A 27,285-nucleotide genomic window follows, 5' to 3' on the forward strand; every position below is an offset into this window, starting at 1 on the left:
CAAATTACTGTCCAGAAAAGGACACACATGCAGAATAGTCGACTGATTATATCTGCCTAGACAGAGTAATCAGTCCTTAATAATCCTGCATCACCAAGGTCTGTCAGATGATCCTGGGCCAGAAGGCAGAAGAACAGATGCTACAATGTTTTGAAGTAGAGCGAGTATCCAGGTGGTCAGAGGTCTCTATAAATTGGCTAAGTTTTAGAAACTATGATTTGTGCTTCCCACAATTATAGTTAACTCAGTCATTCTGGATTTCTGATGGGGCTGAAAACATATAGCTATTGACCTTAAGAGAAAAGATTTGAGTGGATGGTCGGCAGCTGACATTCATCCTAAAGCCAGGTTCAGAACTAAATGTTTTAGTTAGGATAGATGACAGAGGTGCTGGTTAGTCAACAAAAAGATGGACTGGGTATTAGGACTATCTTGTACCTCACTGGTACAAATTGGCATAATTATGCTCTAATTGTATTTTGAGAGAAAAGTTTCATTTTAACAGGAAGGGTTATGTGTAGGAGGAGCTAAGGTAGGAGGAGTACTGAGAGGAAGAAAAGGAGTAAGAAGAGGAGGAGAAGAAGGATAGGAGAAGCTAGGTGATGAAAGAGAGAAAGAGGGGGGAGACAGGGAGGCAGATATTCATGTATCTCCACCAGTCAAAGATAGTTGTTATGTCTAGGTTGGTCAGTGGGTTACACCTCTGATTGAACAATTCCAAACTTATAACGCTTATGATTAACATTATTTTAAAAAAATGTATAAATGCAAAAAGGAAAAGGGGGCATGGGATAGGGGTTTTCTAAGGGGGGGGGGATGGGGAAAGGGGATGGCATCTGAAGTGTAAATAAAATATCTAATAAAAAAAAGAAAAAGAAAAAAAAAACCAGAAATTATAAAAGAGAAAAAAAAAAACAGTTTAACATACAGTTGAGGGCTAGTGAGATGGCACAGATGCTAAGGACACTTGCTGCCTAGGTTGATGAGCTGAGTCTGACTCCCCAGAACCCACATGGTGGAAGGAAGGAGGCAGCTCCCACATCTGACATCCACATATTTTCTATGACACATGTGTACCCCAACAAAGACACACATAAGTAATAAATAAATAAATAAATAAATAAATAAATAAATAAATATTGTAGAAGGGTGCTGTTAAGAATTAATTGAACAGATGGGTCTGGAAAGATGACTGAGCAACAGTTAAGAGTGCTTCCTGCTCTTCCAGAGGACCTAAATTAAGTACGTACATTGGATAGCTCAAGCCACCACCTAAGCTTAGGGTAATCTAATGCTCTTCCAGAGGACCTAAATTAAGTACGTACATTGGATAGCTCAAGCCACCTAAGCTTAGGGTAATCTAATGCCCTCTTCTGGTCTCATTAAGCACCTGCATATACGTAACACATTCATACACACACACACACACACACACACACACACACACGTAAAAATAAATCTTTTTAAATTTCTTAAAGAATTGATTAAACAAAAAATGATTCATTAAAAATGCTCTTACCCTCGTTGCCTAATCACACAAAAGATAATTAATAAAGCATCTCAGGACAGTGTAAGAAGATACAGGCTTATTATTGACCTAATCAGATATCCCTAATACCTGATCAATACCAAGAGCTAGAAGCACTCTGTCTCCTACTAAACAGTGCAAACAACAGTAGCCACCATGCCATAGTAATGGAGCAGCTTGTGCCCAGCAGGGACAAAATCTCAGGGTGTTCTCAAGTTGAGAAATAACAACCAAATCTAATGTCCTAAGCAAACGTCTTGGGTTCATTAGAACACAGATCTGCTGGGTTTTCTTCACCACCATAGTAGCAATTGCTCCACGGTAGTTCCATTTTATGAGAGCAGTTTGTTTCCAAAGAACCTATTTAGCAAACCCTTAACTGTGGTCATTTTAGGCAAAACATTTGAAAAAGCAAGGTGTTTATCCACTTTGTCTTAATTAGACTGCCTTCTGCTCAGCTTTGCAACTTACTGGGTTGCCGTGACCCCTTGACAACAAGGCTGTCAACGCACCATTAAAATTAAGTAGCGGAACACAGTAAATGCCTCAGTGGAGGTGCGCACCACAGAGCATAGGCTTGGACTCTTGGACTCTGGCAGTAATAGGGGTGGAGATAGGTGGGAAGTTTGGAAATACACTTGGGCAGTCACATCAAAGGCGTTTTCATCAAAGCCTGGAAACATGGATGAGGCACTTTACACAGCAGGGAGGATTATAGGCTAAAGCCAAACAACCGACCAACCTACAAACAAGAGCCAACTGTGGGGTGAGCATCACCAGTCTGGGCTTGGATTTGTTGATGTCTACGTTCCTCTAGAGCCTTAATTTACAATAAAAGTCCCAGCTAAAAACATTAAAGTGGGCAGAAATCCCTTTTGCATTACGGAAAAACAAGAGTCAAACAAGAAGAAGACCAAAGATCAAGCTTTGAGGAGTTGCCAAGAGAAAGATGAGAAGAAAGGAAGAAAGAAGACGAGGGTGGGCGGCTACAGCTGGAGGAAAAGCCAAGAGTCTGAGTCTGGATGCCAAGAAACCTGTTCTGGCTAGATCCAATTGTGAACTTGACAAAATCATTTGGAAAGAGAGTCTCTGGGATGCATGGCTTGTCTGTAGAGGGTTGTCTTGGTTACGTTGATTGATATGGGGAGACCCAGCCTGAGAGTGGGGGGTGCTATTCCCAGGGTTTGGATCCTAAACCTTGGAAGAGTAGAGAAAGCTAAGCGAGCACTAAGTGTGCATGCATTCATTTCTCTCTGCTCCTCAGTGTAGATGCAATGTCACCAGTTGGTTAAGTTCCTGCCATCTTGGCCTTCCACAAGGATGAACCTAGAATTAGCAGCAGAGACGAAACCAGGACAAAGCCAAAGAAAAAGATGGTCAGTGAGCAGAGAGTGTGCTCTGTGGATGTACAGTGATAATCAGAGAGTGTGCTCTATGAATGTACAGTGGTGAGCAGAGAGTGTGCTCTATGGATGTACAGTGGTGAGCAGAGAGTGTGCTCTATGGATGTACAGTGATAATCAGAGAGTGTGCTCTGTGGATGTACAGTGGTGAGCAGAGAGTGTGCTCTATGGATGTACAGTGATAATCAGAGAGTGTGCTCTGTGGTTGTACAGTGATGAGCAGAGGGTGTGCTCTGTGGATGTACAGTGGTGAGCAGAGAGTGTGCTCTGTGGATGTACAGTGATAATCAGAGAGTGTGCTCTGTGGATGTACAGTGGTGAGCAGAGAGTGTGCTCTATGGATGTACAGTGGTGAGCAGAGAGTGTGCTCTGTGGATGTACAGTGGTGAGCAGAGAGTGTGCTCTATGGATGTACAGTGATAATCAGAGAGTGTGCTCTGTGGATGTACAGTGGTGAGCAGAGAGTGTGCTCTATGGATATACAGTGGTGAGCAGAGAGTGTGCTCTGTGGATGTACAGTGGTGAGCAGAGAGTGTGCTCTACGGATGTACAGTGATAATCAGAGAGTGTGCTCTCTGGATGTACAGTGATGAGCAGAGAGTGTGCTCTATGGATGTACAGTGGTGAGCAGAGAGTGTGCTCTGTGGATGTACAGTGATGAGCAGAGAGTGTGCTCTATGGATGTACAGTGATGAGCAGAGAGTGTGCTCTATGGATGTACAGTGGTGAGCAGAGAGTGTGCTCTGTGGATGTACAGTGATAATCAGAGAGTGTGCTCTGTGGATGTACAGTGATAATCAGAGAGTGTGCTCTATGGATGTACAGTGGTGAGCAGAGAGTGTGCTCTGTGGATGTACAGTGGTGAGCAGAGAGTGTGCTCTGTGGATGTACAGTGATAATCAGAGAGTGTGCTCTGTGGATGTACAGTGATGAGCAGAGAGTGTGCTCTATGGATGTACAGTGATAATCAGAGAGTGTGCTCTATGGATGTACAGTGATAATCAGAGAGTGTGCTCTGTGGATGTACAGTGGTGAGCAGAGGGTGTGCTCTATGGATGTACAGTGGTCAAGGGCAGGGAGTGGTGTGATGTGATGCCTACCAGCCACAACATTAAAAGAACATGGCATATGAGCAGAAACTATTTCAGAAGAAGGGTAACTAATCAAAGAAGGCCTTTAACCAGGTTCAATGAAGCATATCTCTAATCTAAGCACATGGGAGGTAAAAGCAGCTGTTCCATATCATTCTTAGCTACATAGCAAGTTCAAGCCCAGCCTGAGCTATGTGATATCCTATCTAAAGGCAAACAAAAGAGTGGTCTTTAAAAGCCCATTACATTTAGCTGCTCATTAAAAAGTTATTAAGGATTCTGACTTTGTTTGAAAGAGAGAGAGAGACAGACATACAGACAGAGAAACAAATAGACAGAGAGACAGAGAGAGACAGAGAGGTGGAGAAGACAAAGAAAGAAAGAAAGAAAGAAAGAAAGAAAGAAAGAAAGAAAGAAAGAAAGAAAGGAAGGAAGGAAGATTAAATAATACTAAATGAATCCGTAAATTCCTGACTCTTGGGTTATCATTCTACCAAGGCAAACCAAAGATATTCTGACAGGCCATGTTAAGGACTACAAACTAAGGGAAGGGTGTAATATTTCATATTCTCTACATGATGGGACCTAGAACCACTTAGCAACCAAGATTCATGCACACTGCTGATTTTCTTAATTAATTAAGATAAGAAGGCCCACCCAAAATGTCGGTGACCACAACCCACAGGCTGGATTCTGGGCTGGGTGAAAGGAAGAGGGTGACCCAAGCTGCATTTGTCATTTTCTTCTTCCTGGCTTTGCACACAATGTAACAGCTGATTCAGGCTCCCGCTGCCTTGGCTTCCACAGAACACTCTGCACTCTGGAAACTTAAGAGGAATTAGCCCATCCTTAAGTGGCTTTTGTCAGTTCTTTGTCAGAGCAATGGTAGCAACAACTGAGATGTGATGTAAAAATAGAACATACACATACATGCCCATAAAAGGATTAGAAGAGTACGGATAGCCATAAACTGACACACAGTGGACAGGAGGGAACTTCTGTACAAAGGTGAGGGTTGGGGAGCAATGTAGAAACAACAGCTGCAGAATGAGCTGCAGAATGAGGGGTCTAACCTCTGCAGCATCAGGAAAAGTATAAAATGTCCCGTCATCATCAAGGACTTTCTAGGAGCCACATTGTAGAACGCTTGTCTTCCTTCCTCCACCAGTCAGCTAAGGCTTTTCTAGCACAGTGCCAGGCCTGGGCAGCTTCAACAAGAGAAGTCTATTTTCTCCTGAATAGAGAGCTGGTTGGCTTCTTCTGAGGCCTTTCTCTTTGGCTTGAAGATATCCATCTTCTCACTGACTCCTGTCTATCTTAGTGCCTTCTTCTCACAAGAATATTAGTCGCATTGGTTATTTTGTGCCCTAATAACCTTCATTCAATTTATTTCATTCCTTAAATCTCATGGGCTTAGGATGCAGCTCAGTAGTGTTGTGGCCCAAGCTGACCCACGTTTGGGGCCCAAAAATGTTGGGGACCGCTCTATCAATGTTGAAACCTGCACTGCCAAAAGCCTTGGGGGCTAAACTGTTAGAGCCAACACTGCCCCAAGTTACTCCAGTTCGTGGGTCAGGGTTCAGCAAGAGAGAGAGTGAGGACGGACTTGAAGAATGGAGACCAGACAGAGTGTGATTCAATCCTGTTTATTCTTCAGTCTCTCTTCCTAGTCCAAGTCCCAAGTCTTGAGTTTCTAGACCCTAGCACCAAGTCTCAGGTCCTAATTCCTAGTTCTAGTTGCTAGTCTCTTTCCCAGTTCCAAGTTCTTTCTCCAAGTGCTAAGTGCCTAATACCTAATAATCATTTCTTCTGTCTGCCTCCGGCCTTTTATAGGTCTCACTTCTAAGCCATGCCTTTAAGTCACACCTTTAAGTCATGCCCTTAGGTCTTATCTCTAAATCTGATCTCTAGGTCACACCCTTAAGTCACATACCTTTAAGACTCACACACCCAAGGGAAAATCCTGGGTATCTAAAACAAGATGTTATCAGAGTGTGCTCAGCTGTTGTAGGCTATTGTAATCAAGTCTCTTGTCAGGGTATATGGCTCAAGATGGCTGCAAGGATGATAGCTGCCTTCTGTCGGCTCCCCACAAGTAGTAGAGAGACTGCTTGGAATAGGCATGACCTTGGATTCTATACCCAGCACTTAGATAGATAGATACATGCATAGATAGATAGATACATAGATACATAGATAGATAGATAGATAGATAGATAGATAGATAGATAGATAGATAGAGATACCCTCAAATGCATAGGAATTTGAGGGGTGGAGTCACATCTCCTTAATAGTTATGAAAACACAGGGGCCATGAAAACAAAGTAAGCAAGAAATAGCACCATCCAACTAGCATTTTGAAGATCACTATGGTAGAAATATACAAAAATAGTGAGGAAACTGGATATGGGAGTCAGTTTCAGAGAGTATTTCAGTCACTCAGATCCCAGAGGCTGGAGAGATGGCTCAGACAGTAAGAAAACACACATATTCCTTCCAGAGGACCTGCGTTTCCTTCCCAGCACTTATATTTAGCAGCCCCCAATGGCCAGTAACTACACTTCCAGGGGATCTGATGCCTCTGTCCTGCATGGGCACTGGTATGCACATGCACTTACCTACACACAGATACATATATATACACAACTGATTCTAAATTAAAATAAATCTTTTAAGGTTTTTAATAATAATAATAATTCCGGTACCCACACACTCCTGAGCTGTACATGTGGAGGGGTGCAGTGTAACATCTAACACATGTGTAGCCACCACCTCAGGCAAGTGGTAGTTCTCTTCACTGAGCACACTGGACGTTCTCTTTGCTCCCTATTTTGAAATATGCAGCTAACCATTGTCATCATAGTTAGCTTACTGTGCTATAAAACACTAGAAAGTATCCACTTATCAAACAGTGTTTGCCTGCACCCAAGAGCATCCTACACCCGCTAGCATCCTTTCTCCATCCCCAGTCACCACACTCCTCCTGGGCCTTGACATTCATGCACCAACTCTCCTGACTGAACTCAACTCATTAGCTTCCACAAGTGGGAACATGTAACAGTTGACTTTCTGCACCTGAACTATCAAATGTTATCCATGTTGCTGCAAGTAGAATTTCATTCCTTTGAGTCTGAATATTCCAATATCCCACTGGGTCATATTTTTCTTATCTATTCATCAGTTCATGGACACCATTGTTCATTCTAAACCTTGCCTACTCTGAATATTACTGCTATAAACATGAGCATGTAGGTGTCTCTGGATATTCTGATTTCATCTCCTATGAATATATATTCAGGAGTGGGAGCGTTCAATCTCATAGTAATTTTATTTCCAGTTTTAGGCACTTCCCTACTCTTGCAATCAGCCAGACTAATTCACATCCTCAATAATGTATAAGGGGTCCTGTTGTTCATTTTGTTCTCTGTCTGTGAAGTGGGAAATTTCTGGTTTCTTAACAACTCGGTTATGTCACATGTTTTCCTGGAAGCTGTCTTGTGAGAGAGCATGTGATGTTTTGCTGAGAACAGACACTTGAGAGGGCGTATGATGTTTAGAAAGAATATAAATGGAACCTCACAAACAGAGAGAGGATGCTCTTGCATTGCTACACTGCTGTGCGTCACTGTTCTTTGCTGGTCTTCACTTCATAAGAAAAATGCACCAAAGAACTTCTCATGGTACTCCAGCTGATTCTGGACACTTCTGTCTGCGGAGCCTTGCAGTTTCTGCTGGATTGTGCTGCTGCTACTGATTCATGTTTGGTGTTTGCTACTGAACTGGGCTGCTGGTATCCTGACAATGAAGAGTAGACTTGCCCCCAAGGAACTGCCTCTAAAACAGGTCCACAACCCCCTTTTCCTATCAACCTTCTTTTTCCCTTACCTCTGGTCAGGGGACTAGAGGGGAGATTAAAGCATTTAAAAACTTTAAATAAAGTAGGTTTTGAAAAATCGAAGCCTACCATCTGTCCGTCCATCTGTCTATCTTTCTTTCTTCTTTTTTTACATTACCCATTCCGAGCCATTGCACCTGAGGGGAGATGCTGTCATGTGGTGATTTTTATTTCCATTCTTCTGACTGCTAAGGCTCTGTTTGCTCATGTACTTGTTGACAATTTGCATGTCTCCTTTGAGAGTTGTCCACACAAGTCACCAAAATAGACACTCAACTAGAAGCCCACAGATAGACTAGGTTGGGACCAGTCCACAATGATACATTCATGGAATTGTATGATGATATATGTGTGTCCACAATGAGATTTAATTCCAGTCCCATCATATCCAAGAATCACAGCAAAATAACTAAACGTAAGAATTTTAAAAGTTATTAAGAAATCCCAAGTTTTACTAGGTCGTGCACTGAGGAGGTGGAGGCAAGAAAACAATGAAGTTCAAGGTCATCCTGGTCTCTATATAAAGCAAAATGAGAGGGAGAGGAAGGAGGAGAGTGAAGGAGGAGAACAGGAGAGGGGAGGAGAGAGGAGGAAGGGTGTGGAAGAGTAGGAAGATAGCAGACAGGGAGGAAAGAAGAGGCTTTGTTTTACTGATACATCTTTTGTTATCCTGTCCTTTCCTTACTCCCTGCAGCTGTGCTACCACATCTGTCTTCAAAGCAGAAGGAACAGTCCTGCTGCACCATGCTGCTGGTCCTGCCAGTCTTCCTTTCCTTCCTGAGAACTCCGTCATGGTGAACAGCTTAGTGTCCCCTCTATAAAAAGGAATCTTAGGAGGGAGAGGCTTGATTCACTTGGGCCAAGGAGGGCATCTGTCACTGGGGGAGGGGCACCCCACACTGTCTCATCAGAAACCAGAAACACTGTTTCCTGTTAATAGAAAAAGGGGGTGGACACTGTTTTGGTTTCCATCTCACTGTCACCAAGGTATAAATCAGTCATTGTCCCAGTGTCACCTCTGTTGTTGTGATAAAATCACTGACAAAAGTAACTCAGGGGAGAGAAGGTTTACTGGACTCACAATTTGAGGTCACATTGCACTACTCAGTCACATCTAAGAGCAGAGACAGAAGGAATTGGTGCATGCCTAGTCCACAGCTCATTCTCACTCTCCTTATAAAGGCCAGAGCCCAACCTAGAGTCAGGTACCTCCCAAAGTGGGCTGGGTCTTCCCACAACAATTATCCTAATTTGGAAAAGTCCCTCTTAAGAATTGCTCACGGGCACACCTGACGTACACATCCTCTCTGAGGCTCTCTCATGCTAGGACTCTAGACCTGGAAGGTTGATCATCAGAACTAACCATCACAGTCACCAGGAGAAAAAAAGGAGAGGGAAACCGAGATATGATTGTGCACAATTAGAGCAAGGCCATCTACCCACTCGCTAACAGTCAGTCCACAGACAGACGACCACACTGCAGTTATCCACCCTGATAACACGCAGCCACAAACCAGCAAGTGCAGGCAGAGGAGACTTCAAAAGAAGCAAATGAGGTGACTAGCCCTGCCTCAGAGAGCACAACTCCTGTAAACAAATGTGCTCTGCTTTGAGCATGAGCCACTAAGCAACCCCGAGTAACTGGCTGAGTTAGGTCATCTACCCAGCAGTGGGGAATATTTTCATTCCAATCAAATAGGAAGCTAATGAAGCCATGTAAACAGTGGTTCTATCAGACCACTAACCTGCTATGTTGGGGCCACTCTGAGCTCTTTTGTGGTAAAACTCAAAAGAAACAAAACCCAGAGTGGAAAAGGGAACAAAAGAAGCCTCAACCTTACCTCCTTACCCAGCCATTTTATCCTGAAGGATTGCATTTCTCTCTTGAGGCCTCACTCCAGGCCTGTCTGGAGGTGTCATCTCACATCTACCATACTGAATTCAATCATCTCAAGTGCCTTCTTGCTAAAAGTCTCCACTGCAGATTGCAAAAATCTAGGAAACTAGAACAGGATCTTTTTTTTTTTTCGTGTGCCTAGAAATGTAATACTTAACAAGTAGGTAAGTGGGTGAATATTCACAAAGAAGCCGGGATTCTGAATCAATGCCACAGTATATTACATCCCAGAATGAATATACAGAAGTGATTTCCTATAACTTAGAGCCTGGGTAGTTCTCCAAAGATGCTATTTCTAAACAAGAATACAGGCATCCTCAGCCAAAGATTAAATCATTTCATTTCCTAGAAAAACAGTGGGGGGTGAAACAGGAAGTTAATGGTAAATTGAGAAAAAGAAACTTTACCCATTCCTCAGCCATGTGTGGAAGAATATTCTCATGTTATCTGACCTTTGGAGGGGAACTTCCCAAACTGCCTCTAACTCCATTCCATCCAGCAAATCTCTCTGAATCATTCAAGAGCCATGTTGGTGTGGGAAGTTATTGCAGCAATGGTTTTTCTTAAATATCACAAGTGTTTCAACATCTCAGAGAAGATGCTCATGACTTGAGCCTCCTGCATCTGGACATAGAAAAATCCAACATCTGAGGTTCTTTAGGTTAGGCAAAACAATTGAATCATCTATGAATTCACCTGCACTGGGATAACATACAGGTTTGATGGCTCTCCGAGAAATTGTTAAGATTCCCTAGGTTCTGATCCAGAGAGATGTCTTTCAACACCTCCCATGTGACCTTACACACCAAAACAGCTCAGAGACTCATAACAAGAGGAAGTCATTTGCTGAGAGCAAATGACTGTTGGCAGTCCTGCCTGAAGTAGGCCATCACTCCTCCAAGGCTCAGGAATATTGCGAAAGGGTGGGAAGAAAACCTCTGTAAGACCCAGAGAAAGAGCTGGAGTGGTGTCTCTCAAGCAAGACATGGCCAGTGCACTCTTGAACTCTCACCAGCTATGATTATCTGCACAAGGGTTACACAAGATTGGGCCTGTCAGCATTCCATCATGGAGGCTCTGAGCACTTGTCAGGCTCTCTCCTTCCCTGAGTTACAGGCAGTTAACAGTTATTGTGAGAAAAGGAGGCATTTTCTCAACCCAAATCCCTGTAAGTGGTCCTGTACCTCTGCTTCTGGGAGCAGCCCAAGTTAGACTCATTGGGTCACACATACTTTAAAAAAAAAAAAAAATAGTTTAGAGGTGAGGCCTTCCAGAAAGTCTCTGAGTCTTCTCAAAGGTGCCTATGCTGATCCCCCTTACCCTCCCATTGGGATTATCATGTGATCTGACTCTCCTTTCATACATGTTCAAGAGGGCAGCAGATTTTCCTGCTTGCTCCATGGCATCCCTGGGGTTCCGAATAGTGTTAACAAATTGAACAGATGAAGCTTACACACTCTGGAGTTGAGCAGCCAGACGGCCAGGGTGGAAGCTCCCGTCTAGAACACCAAGCTTCTCAGATGCCCCGCACTGCCTCCATCTTTCTCCTCTCCATCTCTGCTCTCAAACCCCAGTAACCTTTAACCGCTTGTAGCTCAACCATACCTTTGTTTCCCTATTTCGCTTTCTGGTTCTCAAAATACAGCTTCCTTACATAGCCCTTTCTGCCCTGAAACTTACTACATAGAGAAGCTGGCCTCGAAATCACAGACATCACCTTGTCTCTGTCTCCCAAACACTGTCCCTATGCTTTTGATTAAGTTACCCCGTAGTCTTCTGAGACTCTGTCAAAACACATCATTTCTTCCATTCCCGTCTCACTGCCACTCCTAGAAAAGTTCTACTCATTCTGTGTCAGCTCTGTGTCATTCTGTGTCTCCTTTTAAAAGGCTGCTGCATCCCCACGACTCCAGCAAACCCTCAGAGGTGTGTATGTCCACCCTTTCCTTATTGCAAACCAGGCTCTCTGACTCTGCTGGTTTGATACACTACACTGTGAACTCCTCTAGAATGTGAACCCTGTTCCTTCTCCTCCTCTTCTTCTTCTTCCTCTTCCTCTTCTTCCTCTTCCTCCTCCTCCTCCTCCTCTTCCTCTCCTTCCCATCCTTCTACTCCTCTTCCTCCTTCTTTGATGTGATCTTAGGTAGCCCAGGCTGGGCTACAATTCACTCTGTACCAGAGGATGACCTTGAGCTCTAGGAAGGTTGCACAACCACATGCAGTTTATATGGTGCTGGGAATCTATGTCTAATTTATATGTCAGGTCATAGCCACGTGTTTGTTGGCCTGGTCTAGAAAGTTCGAGTACCATCTGTTGACACTCTAAACCAGGTGGGAAAAAGCTCATAGTTCCAAGCTTCTTTGACAACGTCATAGGAGAAACAAGCTCGTAAGCCCAGAGCTGGTCCGGACAAGGAACCAGGAAGCACAGTGACCAGAGAACATGGGAGGAAGCTTCAGTGGTAGAGAATTCCATATATCAACAAGTCAGTCACTGTGGCTGCTGGATGAGAAAGCCCTCAGATGCCTTATTGAGCCCAAAAAGTCATGCTGTCTAGAAAAGCTGTCATTAAAGTCTCTTAAGAGATGCAAGCCATGGTTTGTTTGTTTTTTTTTTTGTTTGTTTGTTTTTTTTTTTTCTGAGTGCCCCCAGGTCCTGGTTTTCTACACTGCTTTGATGAGCAACTAAAAAACTGGCTTCAAATAGCACCAGTGTGTTATCTTGCAGTGCTGGAGAGATCCTAAACTGGGTGAGCAGTGAGGCTAACACCAAGGTTTCAGTGGCTTTATACAGATTGTAAAGGCTTACAATCTGCCCTTGTTTCTCCATCCTCCAGAAGCCTCCAGCACGCATGGGTCCTGTCTTCTCCTAGCAACAGCAATACATCATCATCTTTGTCTACCATTGGATACTCTGTGACTTGATCTCAGTCCCCACCTCTGTCCTAGAAAAACTCATCTGGTTACACTGGGGCTGCTCGTGGTTAAGAATATGTACTGTTCTTCCAGGTTCAGTGACCAGCACCTACACGATGTAGCTTACAACCACTGTAACTCCAGTGCCAGGGGATTTGACGCCCTCTTCTGGCCTCTGTAACCACTGCACACATAGCTATATGCAGACATACAGACATTTAAATAATTTAAACGAATCTTCTTAAGTAAATAAAATAATTTAAACATAAAATAAATCTCTTTTAAATACAAATGTGAATGTGATATTGCCATTCATAAAAGAAAGTGACAGTTGAGCTTTTCTGCCTTCGTTCTCCTTGGCTCTACAGGTGGCAGCAGCTTGAATACATCAGTGCCAGCAACACTTGTAGCATAGACATTGGACTAAAAGACATGAAGGTTCCACAGGTAGGCCTTTTTCTCTTAAGAAAAATTAGGAAATAACTTGAAAAGCAATGTTCACAGTTTATGATCGTTGTGGAGGTCATGAGGTTGTCTAGCTACAAGTTACTAAACTGGAGAAAACTGGAAAAGATTTGAAATGCTATATATGTTCATGATGGGAATCTACACTTACTGCAGACTACAGGGAGGCAAGACACACTAACGCAACAGCAGCCAGGACAGGAGCAGGGGACAGCTGGGCAAACAGGGACTGAAAACAACAGGATCTGCCTTCCCCTCCAGAGTAACTGCCAGCCAACTGCCATGTAGGCTGAGGACACCACTCGATCAGAGAGGACTTGTGAGCACATTCAAGGCCATGTTTATTTGGTAGGTAGCATTTTTTTAAGCAAGCAGCTGCTAGGAGTGACAGACAGCGTCTCTAATTCGTCTGTTTTCTTCATCGCCTACAATGAAAAAGAGAAGACATTTAGAACTCTTTGAAGCCTTGATTCAAAGAGTTAAAAAGTAGGGATGGTCTACTTTTTAAAGACAGCCTCTTCTAGCTCGATGAACTTGTCCAGCTTTCTAGAGTTAGGTCACATGAAATTAAACCTGTTGAGCCTTTCTTAATAATTATTTCAGTGTGTTTATCAGAACAAGAGAAGGAGCCCATAAAGAGAGCTAAAAACGTAATAAAGCCATAAATAATGAATTGGATCATGAAGGTAATTAAAACATAGAACCCAGAGCATAGAAGAAACAAGAGGGTGAGCCTTGCTCAGCAACTGGAAGTAAGCAGAGGTGAAACTGTGAAGCATGCTGGGTTGGACAAGAACTAAAGACTGAGACCCCTGAGAACACTGAAGTTCCCTGCTGAAGGGCAAGGTGACTGCTGATTTAGTGTATGTGTGTGTGTATGTGTGTGTGTGTGTGTGTGTGTGTGTGTGTGTGTGTGTGTATGTGTGGGGGTGTGGGGGTATGTATGTGTACAGGTGCATGTGTATTTAAGTGGGGAATGCATATGTATGTGCAGGTGGGGGTATATGTGCGTGCTATCGTGTGTGTGTGTGTGTGTGTGTGTGTGTGTGTGTGTGTGTGTACAGGTATGTGTGTACATGTCTGCATGTGAAGACCAGAGACAACATCAGCCATCATTATTCAAGTGCTACTTTGTCTTCTCTTAACAAGAGAGCACACAAGTGATGTGTGCTGGTACACTATGAAAGAAAGATATGGAGAGAGAGATCAGTTGGGTCATTGCAATAATCTCAGTGGAGATAAAGGCATCTTGGACCAAAGTGTGGCTAAAAGAGTGAAAGAAATGATGTACTTACGGCCGCCCTTGGGGGAAGATGTCTTGGTTTCTTTTCCTGTTGCTGTGATGAAATATTCATCACTGTAGATACTCTTCATCGAAAGCAACTGCAGGAAGTGTTTACTTGGGCTCACAGTTGAAGATATAGTCCGTTCTGTGGGACAATCAAGGCAGCTGGAAAGAGTTCATTCAGTTCAGGATCCAGCCCATGAAATAATTCTTGCCCACAATTAAGATGGATTCTCTTATCAATTAACCTAACCAAGGTAGTCCCACAATGATAGTCTCAGGGGCTCATCTCCCAAGTGATTCCGGATTCTGTTACGGTGATAACACTGATCACCACAGAGGACTTAACAAGTCAGCAGAAGGGCTTAACATAGAGGAGAAAGTCATAGAGGATTCTGGGGATATTGGTCCAACCTCCATCAGAGAGCATCCCACCATCTAGGTATCAACAGTATGATTTCCATACAAATAAAGCTACAAGACCAGACTACATAGCTTTTATCTTCTGAAGGATATTCCGACAGGGCTCTGTGCCTGACGCATCCAAGGGTATATGAAGTTCTATTTCACTGAAACCCAAAATTCAAAATCTAGGACAAAAGATGAGACTCCAAGCAGATCATAAAGGACTAAGAATGTAAAGGACAAAAATATGTATGACAGACGTGCCAGCATTTGACTGCAAGCTACAAACATAAAACTGCACAGATGTTCCTTCCATAAGCCACCAGAAAACCTGCTGAGTCGAACCTCAGCAAGAGAGCTCCTAGGAAACATTGACTAAGTTGAACTAGCCTGGGCTGCATCATTGCTGAAAAATTCATACTCAGAGAAAAGAAAATCAGGGACGCTCTCTATGAGAATATAAACCAGTAACATAATCCCAACCCTTGCCCGCCACAGGCTGATGTTTGAAACATTACAAACTCTAAACATTGTGAAATGACACTAATGAACTGAATAGATTTATTTCCCAAACTTCTGGGTGTTGTCGAGACATTTAAAGGGTCAAAGTCTGGCGCACTCGGTACTCTGAGGAAATGACTGAGGGATGTGTGCACCTTAGGAGCCTCCCGGTCAAGCCGGAAACTCCAAATTATGAGAATAAACTATTGCACATGCAAACTCTATTCACGCCAAAATTGGCTAGCGCTGCTCCAACATCTATTCAAAGGCAGCCAGAGTCTCTCCCATGGGTGTATGACTTCCACCAAGCCCAAAAGAAGTCATAGGGAAAACACAGCAGATCCTTCGGGACTTAGGACTAGAGCTTCTATCAACTGAAATGTGCATGAGCATCCTGGGATTTTTTTCTCCTAAAAGCAAGCTGTACCCAAGAGTTTGATTCCCAAGTCCATCCACAAATATTTAACGGACACTCTTCCTAAAACAGTCCGTGAACATGAGCAGGATGCGGAGGAACATTATGTGGAGGTGTCAGCAAAAGCAGAGAGATGCATAGGACTGAGCCCTAAAGGAAGAAAGGCTCAGACCATGCCACATACCTGCCACAGAGTACACGCCACACACCTGCCACAGAGTATACGCCACACACCTGCCACAGAGTATACGCCACACACCTGCCACAGAGCATACGCCACACACCTGCCACAGAGTATACGCCACACACCTGCCACAGAGTATACGCCACACACCTGCCACAGAGCATACGCCACACACCTGCCACAGAGCATACGCCACACACCTGCCACAGAGCATACGCCACACACCTGCCACAGAGCATACGCCACACACCTGCCACAGAGCATACGCCACACACCTGCCACAGAGCATACGCCACACACCTGCCACAGAGTATACGCCACACACCTGCCACAGAGTATACGCCACACACCTGCTACAGAGTATACGCGCGGCTGGAGCTCCAGCAAGCTTTTCCTGCACTCATTACTTGCCTTTCCTCACACAGCCTGTAGCCTCAGCACTCCCAGTGAAAATTCTGCTAGGGTGGGGTGAGACTTCTAGCAGAAAAGGAAGCACTGTGACAAGTGTCCTGGGGCTCACAGCATTCACACAACAGGGCTGCGGGAGAAAGGCAAAACTAGACCAGGTGTGCTGGCCTCAAGGTATTCTTTCCGGAATCCACTCTTCTGGTAGAGAGTTTGTTATGAGCAGACAGGCTCAATATGTATTAAACGATAATAATGTCCACAGCTGTTTGGTTGCTGTCACTAGTATTGAGGGAGTCTCAGATACAGTCTCAGCAAATATTCCTGTTGGTTCTTCCTCACAGTCAGCATGCTGGTAATTGTTTGGGACAAGGGACAAAGGACTGAGGTGCTGTATTTTACATACCAAAGCAGACCTGGCTTCCAGCATCCCTCATTCCCTACCCTGCCCCCAACTTTTCAGCCTAGGGGCTGGGCTGCCCTTCCCATAGTGGCTTCTCCCTATATAATTCAGACATTTTGGTCTCTCCTCTCTCTTCTACTCCTTTCCCTGTGTGTGTGTGCCCCTTTCTCTCTCCCTCCCCTCCCCACCCCCTTTCTCCATGGCAACTTCCCTGGCCTCAGCAGTCCTTGGGGGCGCAGCTTCCCAATAAACCTGCCTTTAATATAATTTAATCTGGTCTTGTAGAGTGAAAAATTATAAAGACCATTTTGTGAAATATATGCAGGCTTTTTCTTTGCCCTTAGACCTGAGCAGAAAGAGTGCAGGTTCCAGAACGCGGAACTGGATGTAAGATTTCAGGCCTTTATTGCCACTGCCCCGGGATACATTCAGGGAAGAGCAACATTTCTCAAGCCTCAGGATGGGGAAGTCCCAAAGCAAGAAGACACATTCCTGACCACAGAAAAAGATACAAGTCATCTAGGTGGGGCTATGGCAAGTGAGAAATAGTTAACCTGTAATAGTTGGTAATGGCAGGGTAGGAGGGCACAGTGACATGGTAAAACTACATTCTTGAGAAGAATGAGTGTGTAGAGTGATTTTCACATGGCTCTAAATCATTTGGGGTGGGTTCCTCTGAAATGTTCCACTATTTTTATGTTATGTATCCTTGACAACCCCTCACCCCACTTCCCACTCCCCTGGTTTGTGGTTTACCCCTTTAAAAACCCTCCTCAGACTGACTGGCTTTGTCAAACTCTACTCCTGCACGAGTGTGCAGTTTGACCGCTGGCTGCCAGCTCTCTTCCCTAATAAACCTCTGCTGATTGCATCCAGGTACGGCATCTTGGAGTTTGTGGGTGGTCACAACTTCCCGAGACTTGAGTAAGGGTCTCCCAAGTTTGGGGGTCTTCAGTTTACATTGGCTCGTTTCATGGGCAGCAGAGAACTAACCTATCAATAATGAGTTCCACTTCACAGGTAAGAGAGGCTCCGCCTAGCACACGTGAAGAAGTATGCGTGAGAATCTCATTCATATTTTTTAAATTCCTGGTTGTTTTAGTTAGGTTACCTAAATAGCATTTTATTCATATCTTAGACAGGGAAAAGTTAAAGAAAGGAAAAGGTGTAATTCTTTCCACTGTTAAGAAAAAGAAACAAATGATAGGCAAAAAAAAAAAAAAAAAAAAAAGCAAAAGGCAAAACAAAACAAAAAACCTAACATCTAGGACACAGAAAACATGATGGAGAGGTGGGATTATTTCAAGGCCACATCCTGGAGCTCTGGTTTGAATGTCTCCCACAAAATCCATGTATTGGCAAATCTAATTTACAAATGTAAATGTCAGTGGTTTGAAGAGGTGTGGTCTTTGGGAAGTGTTTGAAATTAGATGAGCTCATGAGAGCGAGGCCTCTATGGTAACATTAGTTTCTCATTTCTTATTGAAAATATTTTTTCATAGAATATATTCTGAACACAGTTTCTCCTCCCTCTCCACCCAGACCTTTTCCACCTTCTTCCCACCCTCTTACCTCCACAGCTTCCTCCTCTATATATATTTAGAAAACAAAAGGCAAATAAAAAATTTTAAAAAGCACACACAGAAATAAATAAATAAAAACACAAAATAAGAAACTATAATATACAAGCAAAACACAAGTAAGACAAAGAAAAAAAAAATCCCAAACAAGACAATATAAGACCAAAACAATCTACAGAAATATCATTGAGTTGTTTTTAGGTTGCCCATCTGTTGCTGGGTATGGAGCCTACCCTTAAGTGTGGTCTATCTGCCCAGTGAGACTCCATTAGAGAAAACTAATCTTTCCTTTGCAGGTAGTCAGTTGGAGATAGTGTCTTAGTTAAGGGGTCCATTTCCCCTTCTCAGCACTGAGGCCCCATCTGGCTTGAACCTGTGCAGGTCCTGTGCATGCTGCCACAGTCTCTGTGAGTTGATATGTGTGAATAGTGCCTTTGTAATAAGAGAAGGAGGGACTCAAGCAAACATGTATGCTCTGTAACCTGACTTCAGCAATAACCGAATCAAAAGAAGGTCTTCAGCAGAGGCTGAGGTGAGAGCACTATGCTTTTAGACATCCCAGTTAATGAAACCAGTTTCTGGCATTTCATTATAATAACAGAAGTAGAGTAAGACACCTGATGCTCTAAGTTCCAACCCAGTCTTTGATGCTTTCTAGATTTCCTTTATCTTCATTGAGGATTGATTTTCAACTAAGACTTGGTACTAAAACAAAAGTCACAAAACAGCCTCGATACAACCTGCCAAGAAGTATCCTTAAAAGTTCCCAATACTATCAAGGTCTTTCAAGTCTTTATTTATTTATTTATTTATTTATTTATTTATTTACTTTGAACAGGATATTCTTTCTTTATTTTTTTATTAGATATTTTATTTACACTTCAGATGGCATCCCCTATCCCCATTCCCCCACCCACCCCCCTTAGGAAGCCCTATCCATGCCCCCTTTTCCTTTTTGCATTTATACATTTTTTTAAAATAATGTTAATCATAGGCTTTATAAGTTTGGAATTGTTCAATCAGAGGTGTAACCCACTGACCAACCTAGATATAACAACTATCTTTGACTAGTGGAGATACATGAATATCTGCCTCCCTGTCTCCCCCCTCTTTCTCTCTTTCATCACCTAGCTTCTCCTCTCCTTCTTCTCCTCTTCTTACTCCTTTTCTTCCTCTCAGTACTCCTCCTACCTTAGCTCCTCCTACACATCACCCTTCCTGTTAAATGAAACTTTTCTCTCAAAATACAATTAGAGCATAATTATGCCAATTTGTACCAGTGAGGTAGAGGATAGTCCTAATACCCAGTCCATCCTTTTGTTGACTAACCAGCTCCTCTGTCATCTATTCTAACTAAAACATTTAGTTCTGAACCTGGCTTTAGGATGAATGTCAGCTGATGACCATCCACTCAAATCTTTTCTCTTAAGGTCAATAGCTATATGTTTTCAACCCCATCAGAAATCCAGAATGACTGAGTTAACTATAATTGTGGGAAGCACAAATCATAGTTTCTAAAACTTAGCCAATTTATAGAGACCTCTGAACACCTGGACACTCGCTCTACTTCAAAACATTGGAGCATCTGTTCTTCTGCCTTCTGGCCCAGGATCATCTGACAGACCTTAGTGCTGCAGAATTATTAAGGGCTGATTACTCTGTCTAGGCAGATATAATCAGTCAACTATTCTGCAAGTGTGTCCTTTTCTGGACAGTAATTTGTCTGTAGAAGGAAAGTGGCAATTCTTGCCTAGTGGCTGTCTCACCACAACTGGAGTAACTCCAAGGATGCTCACTTTCAAGTCTTTAAAAGTCAGTAATGCCTTCTTATTGTACCATCTGGAGTTACAAAGACATTTTATCAATTCATCTTATGGAGCTAGGACATTCTTAAGACTTAAAAAAAATCTTAACAAATATAGTGTAAAAGAATTATGACATGTAGAAAACTCTAAATAATATTATCTATTGGAATTCTTATTATTTTTAAAAATAATGGATCATAACCAAGTTGGATCTATTTCTCAGAATAAAGAATAGTTTAAACAGTGGCTTTGTTAATTTTATATGTAATTTAGCATCTTAAAAATTCTGTCTTTTGCCTACTGGGTTGTGGATCTAATTTCTCATCAAGATACAATATATTCTTGTGATTTATGTTCTGATTGCATTTGGAAAGTCTTCATAATTGATAACATTTCAATAGGTTGTGTTTTATTAATATTTCCTCTCCATTATCAGTGTCTTTGTTCCACTCATGACTTTGCCTTCATTTTGTTTTGCCCTTCATTAATAGAAGTTACTATGCTTCCATAAAGCCCAAAATCCATTCCACATTCTATTTTCTAAAATATCTGGAGAAAGCTAGGGGAATATTCATCTAAAGACAAGAAGTATGTCCAATCTGGCTGAAAATAAAGACACTTTTCCCATTAGTAAGGAGAATATGCCCGATTTTACTGTTACTTTTTGATTCCAGAAAATCTAAAGGAAAACTAAATAAAAGGAAAGATGGAAAGGCTAGAATACAATGAGAATTAAAATCATAATCAGTGACAGTTTCATGATGACAAGTCCAACTCACATGTACATTCAGAGAAATGTTAATATCATAACCAATAACCCTATTCATCCTTAGCTAGAAAAAAATAAATATTTAATTATTCTCATTTCATTTGTCACCTCTAGCTCCACAGAGTGTTTATAACTGCATTTATTAATTACATTAAAGCAATGTAACCAGGAAGGCACATCTGTGTTGTCCTTACACTCCTCCAATGGCATGCAGACTGCTAATCTAAGCAGTTCAGTCTCAAAAAGACTGAGGAAGTAGACACAGGAAAGAAAAAAAAAAGATCTCTGGTAAAGTTTCAGAAATCTCCTAGATGGTCCAAGACTTTCCAAAAACCTTTCTCAAAATGCCCAGTGAACACTGCTGCAAAAAAAAAACCTCTAAATCTGAGCCCCAAATAACAACCTTCCCTCTGCTTACTACAAAGACAACAGGGTAATTAGGAATGTAAAAGTATCTGTGGTCTAAACTATGATGTTGAACTATAATCAGTCAAATACATTAAGATTAGTCATTAGAGCTTTCTGGTAACAATTTACTTGGCACTTAAAAGGCTTTAGGCGTGCTAGAGAGATGGTTTAGCAGTTAAAAGTGCTGGTGTGCAAGCGAGAGAACTCAAGTTCAGATGCCCAGAACCCACAAAAAATCCATGCCTCCCGTAATTCCAACATCAAAAGTAAAGACAGGCATTCTTAGAGCAAGATAGCTAAGGAGACTAAATAAAGAAAGAAGCCCTGGATTTGATGGAGAGGTCTTGCTTCAAAAGAATTGTATGAAAATGCAATCATTCCAGACCTCAACCTCCCGCCTCCACATGCATACAGTGCATATACCTGCACATACATGCATCCACATACATGCACACACAGATGCACACACATGCATACATGCATACATACAAACACATGAAAAGAGGAACAAATATAAAGGAAAAGCTTTAGAGTGAGGACTATGAGTGTGTCACTTATTATTGATTGTTAATTTGTGGCCAATGAACATTGAAAACCAAGCCCCCTCCTTGGGGACTTGGAGATTCTCCCTCCTCTCTGTATTGTAAAATAAAAGAGATATTTGATTATCTCAATCCCCACACCCACTTTACCATGACTGACAATTGATAACATCAATATCACCTCTACTCACCTACAACCACAGTCTCTTTCCTACCTCTCAACTTGCTGGGTTCAATTAGATTTTGCCCAAAAAGAAGAGATTCTAACATGAAAGTAAAATGACCCACCCAGATAAGTTTTAGCCGCCATTAGAAAACAGAAAGTTAGCAAACTGTCAACACGTGTAAAAGAACCAACAGCTGCCGTATTGCATAACACTACAAAATAATGTTTTTTTTTAATTTAAAAAAAAAAATGGATAAAATTCCAGGAAGCTTCTAGAATGATTGTCTTTCTGAAGTAAACAATTGTGTTGATGGGAAATTAAGACAAAAACACACATCTGCATTAAGATTTCAAACACAACTCCCAAGTGAAACATTAGAATTCCATTGGACTTTATGGGGGAAAATATTGTAGCTAGCTTGGTAAAAATGTGTATGACTCTGGCCAAATTCAACCACACAAGACTGCCTTTCATCTGAGTGTTTTGATAAACGGTTAGTAAAATTGAATTTATTTTAAAACAAACAAACAAACAAACATCTTTAACAGTTCCCAAAATCAAGCATTGGCACCTGTGCTGCTGATCCCAGCATGGAACCTGGACACAAAAATAATGATCCCAATTTAGTCATTGGCTTTTCTCCATTCTACAAAATATCCATGGATGTGTCTATAGGCTCTGTTGCAGAAAGCTAGCCACAGGCCACAGCAGTGAAGGTTGTCACTCATGTGCCCTACCTTGAAAGAGTACACATTCCCCCACTTCCTGTTTCTATTTTCCCTTGGAAGATCAGTCACTGTGGAAAGATTACTTCACTTGCTTATAAAATGCTCCCGAGCAACCCCACTTCCTGAAGGAACCACACCCGTGCTGTCAATGAAAGACAACAGACAGATAAACAACAATAAGAAGCTGTTCTGTGTGAATCCGGCCTGTGCTCTTTATAGTACCAAGCTAGAGTTGTATAGACAAGCACATTCCTGAAGGGAACCAATAATTACCTTTAAAAGATTTCCCTGTTACCTCTTGTTGGTTTATTTTTAATGCCGTTCTTAAAACAGTATCTTAAAAAGAAGATAAGGATTAAGGACCAGTGGTAGAGAAAGTTGAGTCACACATTATGTGGCCCAACCCCAAGTTTCAAGGGCAGCCTCAAGGCCGACAAAGTGAGCTGCCTGTCTGTTACCCACAGTGAACAACGAAAGTCTGACATACTTCAAACCTGACTCATGAATGTGACCAGGTTAGTTCAGAGCTCTTGACAATTTTGCTAGCAGCCCAGAAAAGAGAGGAAAAACAAAATGCCACCATGGTCAAAATCTTTTTGTTCTTAAATTTTGATAACGTTGGTATAGCCAAAACTCAACATGGCCATAGAGCAAACAGCCTTAGGAAAAAATCCATAAAATGTGAAGTTTTAGGCAGCATATCTTCCTGACTAGTCATCTATAATAAAGTCACCACAAAACGTTTCTGCAATGAGCCACTTGCTCTATGGAATTACTCTCTATAAACCAGTGACGAGCTGGGGGAAGGGGAGCTTCCTTTTGCTGAAAAAGAAATGGCCATAAATGTAATTGCTCAACATAACACCCTTGAAAAGTGCTGAAAGTCAGAAGTCAGCATGGAATGGCTGGGTACAACTCAAGGTTTTAAAAGTCTGAAACCAAGGTATTGGCCACGGTGAGTTCTTTCTGAAGCTCGGGGAGAAAGTGCCCTCAGGTACTCTGAGTGGTCTGAGTACCTTTTTCTCGGGCTTACTCATGGTAGCTGATATTCCAATCTCACTTCCTTCTTCATTCTTTGCTCAGCAAAGGTACTTTCTCCCCTCTCAGTAGCCTGCACTGGGCCACGTGCCCATCTTAGAAACAGTGACTATGTTGGTTTAAGCCAGCCAGGGTCAACCTCTGAAGCCAGATGTGATATTCACTTCATGGCTGACAAAAATACAGCCTAACTCAAAATACATAAACACACACACAAAAAAAAAAAGAAAAAGAAAAGAAAAGAAAGAAAGAAAGAAAGAAAGAAAGAAAGAAAGAAAAGGAAAGGAAAGAAAAGAAAAAAAGGAAAAAAGCAATCGACAGAAGCCTATTGTACAGAGAAGCTGAATTCTCCAAGGTCACACTTGAGAGCTTCCACCACTCATGAAAACCTAGTCCTCACTATTATGTAACTTATGGACTCTTCAGTTTTCAGTGTTAGAACCCTGTCTAATTTCCTCATGTTTCAGCAATTAGAGCACAGAAAAGTGATGCAATGTCCCCAGGGATATGCATCTCATTAGGCCATTGAAAAGAACATTACCCAGGTGTGCTTATGTCTGCTCCAACCCTGGTATGTTATTACTACATAATCAGGGTGAAAATCAGGCCATGTGATGTGTCATTCCTGTTATTCTGTAAACACAGAATTTACTTGCAAAAACAGCATGTTTGCTAGATTTCTAAAGAAGGCAAATAGGGGGAAAAGACTGAAATGTGGGGGAGCAGTCTAATATCTTTTAATTCGGTTTCCATTCGCAGAATCAACCCTAGAGCTTTCTGGAAGGTGAAGAAATGTGATGGGGACATCGGTGATAAGATCCAAACAGTACTAAGTTAGGCTCATAGCTCCTAGTTCCAGGGCTGAACAACACTTGGAAAACAGGTAAGTCCATGCTCTGCCCTCAGCAACCTGTGTGCCTGGAACCTTCCTCATAGTTCTCATTGGCCGTGCTTTCACCTGAGGAGCCACTCAGAGCAAAATCTCATCCTGGTCAACTTTCAAAAGTCACAGCTGGTGACATCATCAAGGTTCATCCATACTGCCACATCCAGTGGACTTCCTCCCTCCATAAGGCTAAGTCTTATGACTCATCTGTCCTACAGGAATAAAGATATTCCAAACAAATATTTGTACTCCTCCTTTTAGCTGCCAGTGTACACCCAGGTACACTGGACACTCCTGCTGGAAGAAGGAAACGGCTGGGAGACAGGTACCAGACAGAGGTGGACATTGTCACCCAGAAAGAGATCTGCAGATCTGTACTCGGTAGAGCCCAGGGCCGAGATGATGGTGACCACGCCTTGGCCAGGACTGCTTAGGTATGCATGTCTCTTTCGCCCTCTATTTAAGCCTAACAGAATATTAGGACCCCAAAATGGAGTGAGGGTCCCTGAACCTCTTTGTTGCTCTCCCAGTGTGGCTATCTCAAACAACTCTCCTCTTTCTGCTTCTCACTATGAGTCTCTTTAATTAACCTGTTAAAGGGTAGGAGTCGATCCTGGTTCACTCAGGTAGATATCCAGGACCCAGGCTCTTGCCCTAACAACCCCTGTAATAATACCACACTTTCTTCACCTACCCTTCTGCTGAATGTCCAGTTCGCTCCTGCCTCATAGCCGAGAGTGCTGGGATGACCTTGGGAGAACAAATATGCAAACACTTGTTGAAATCCTGCATTGATTAGGTACATTAGTAATCACCCCAGAGTACCTTAAATGTGTGGGTGTCACATTAAGGAAAGAAAGGAAACACTTTCCCTCTGGAGTAGTTTAAGCAAGAGTGAGGCCAGATTTGAATTCTCTCCCTCTCTGCCTATCTCTTCCAGCTGGCCCAGAAAACAAACAAAGGCTACCAAGCAGTGTCCATGTTGTCTTCAACATTCCTGCTGGATATTCATTTATAAGGTTGCTTTCAACCTACCTGCTGTTCTCAGCATTTATTATACAAAGGTATGTGCATTATCATTGGGTCGAGGACACAGACGAGTATGCTTTAGCTTAGGTTGTAAAAGTTGAAATCCAGGCAAGTGAGGTTCACTGTTATATAGTTCTCTTAAAGGCATGCAAAAAAAAAAAAAAACCAGGCTGAGTACATAGTAGGATGACAACTTTAAGTCTTAAGTGACCTCAATGTATATTATTAACTTAGATGTGGGTGCAACAAAAGTTCCAGTCTCTTTATATGTAAAAGATATTTTCATAATATTACCTCAAAATCCTAACTTCATTTCTTTTAGGCAACACCAGGAAATGAGGTTGCTAAGTCATGTGAAGGCTCTATTTAAGGACAAACACTCCATGACTCCTGAATATGTTAAATAATTAAGCTCACAGAAGCAGAGCATATGAAGACAACTGCCAGGGAACTTGAAGAGAGAAACCAGGAGCAGCAATTCAAAAGATGGGACATTTCAGCTATGCAAGGTAGAGAGTTCACATGGCCCCTTGGTTTTGCTACATGGTGATAGCCCTTATATTGTATACAAAAACACCAAACTACATTATAAAAGTATTTAAATCATGGAGAAACTTGCCTCCGGGTCACAGAACTGTGTGTCCTCTTGGGGCAGCTAGTGACAACCAGCTATAGGTATAGGAGAATAGACAAAAGATAACCATTGTGATCTGTACGTGAACGATCTCCCATACACTCATGTGTTTGAACACTTGGTCCTCAGCTAGTGGAACTGTTTGGGAAGGTTGTTGAATCTCTGTGTGCAGCCTACCTGGATGAAGTGGACCAGCAGAGGTGGGCTTTGAAGTTGCATAACCTGGTCCCATTTCCTGTTCACTCTGATTCTGGAATGAAGATGTGACTGGCCAGCCTTCTACTCCTCATACATGCTTCCTCTGCTGCTGTGTTCCTTGCTACAGTGGACTGTACTCCCTCAAGCCATAAGCAAGTATAAACTCACCCTCCTTCAAGTTTCTTCTGGTCAGGTATTTTGCCACAGCAAAGAGAAAACTAGTATAACAACCCAAGGTGCCTATCCCAGAGGCCTGGAAAACCTGTCTTTAGAAGTCACAGCTATTGCAGGTGAGGAACCGCTTATTCCAGGGCCAACTGCTCCATTGGTCTGTCCGTCTTAGCCTGTGAGGCATCGTAATATCTCATCAGGAATGCATTTAATTAACTTTTACTTCCTCAGCCTCCTTCCAGATCCCTGCCAGCCCTGTCTGCCTCCAGGCCTTCCTGTACCTTCTGACCTATATCCCCTCTCTAAATATCAGCTGAATTGCATAATTGTGTTATGCACAGAACAAATACAAATGGTTGTAGGATAACAGCTGCCTTCTTAACAGAATCCATGAGGCCCAGCACCAGCTACTATGACTCATCCTGTGATGTCACCCATCAGACCAGCAAGGCCACCTCCCAAGCCACCACCACCACCACACGGGGTCCTCTCCCACTGCTCACTCTCCACTGAAAGCCTTCCTGGCCTCGACTAGAG

Source organism: Arvicanthis niloticus, chromosome 4 (assembly GCF_011762505.2).
Source record: "Arvicanthis niloticus isolate mArvNil1 chromosome 4, mArvNil1.pat.X, whole genome shotgun sequence".
NCBI classification, from domain to species: domain Eukaryota; kingdom Metazoa; phylum Chordata; class Mammalia; order Rodentia; family Muridae; genus Arvicanthis; species Arvicanthis niloticus.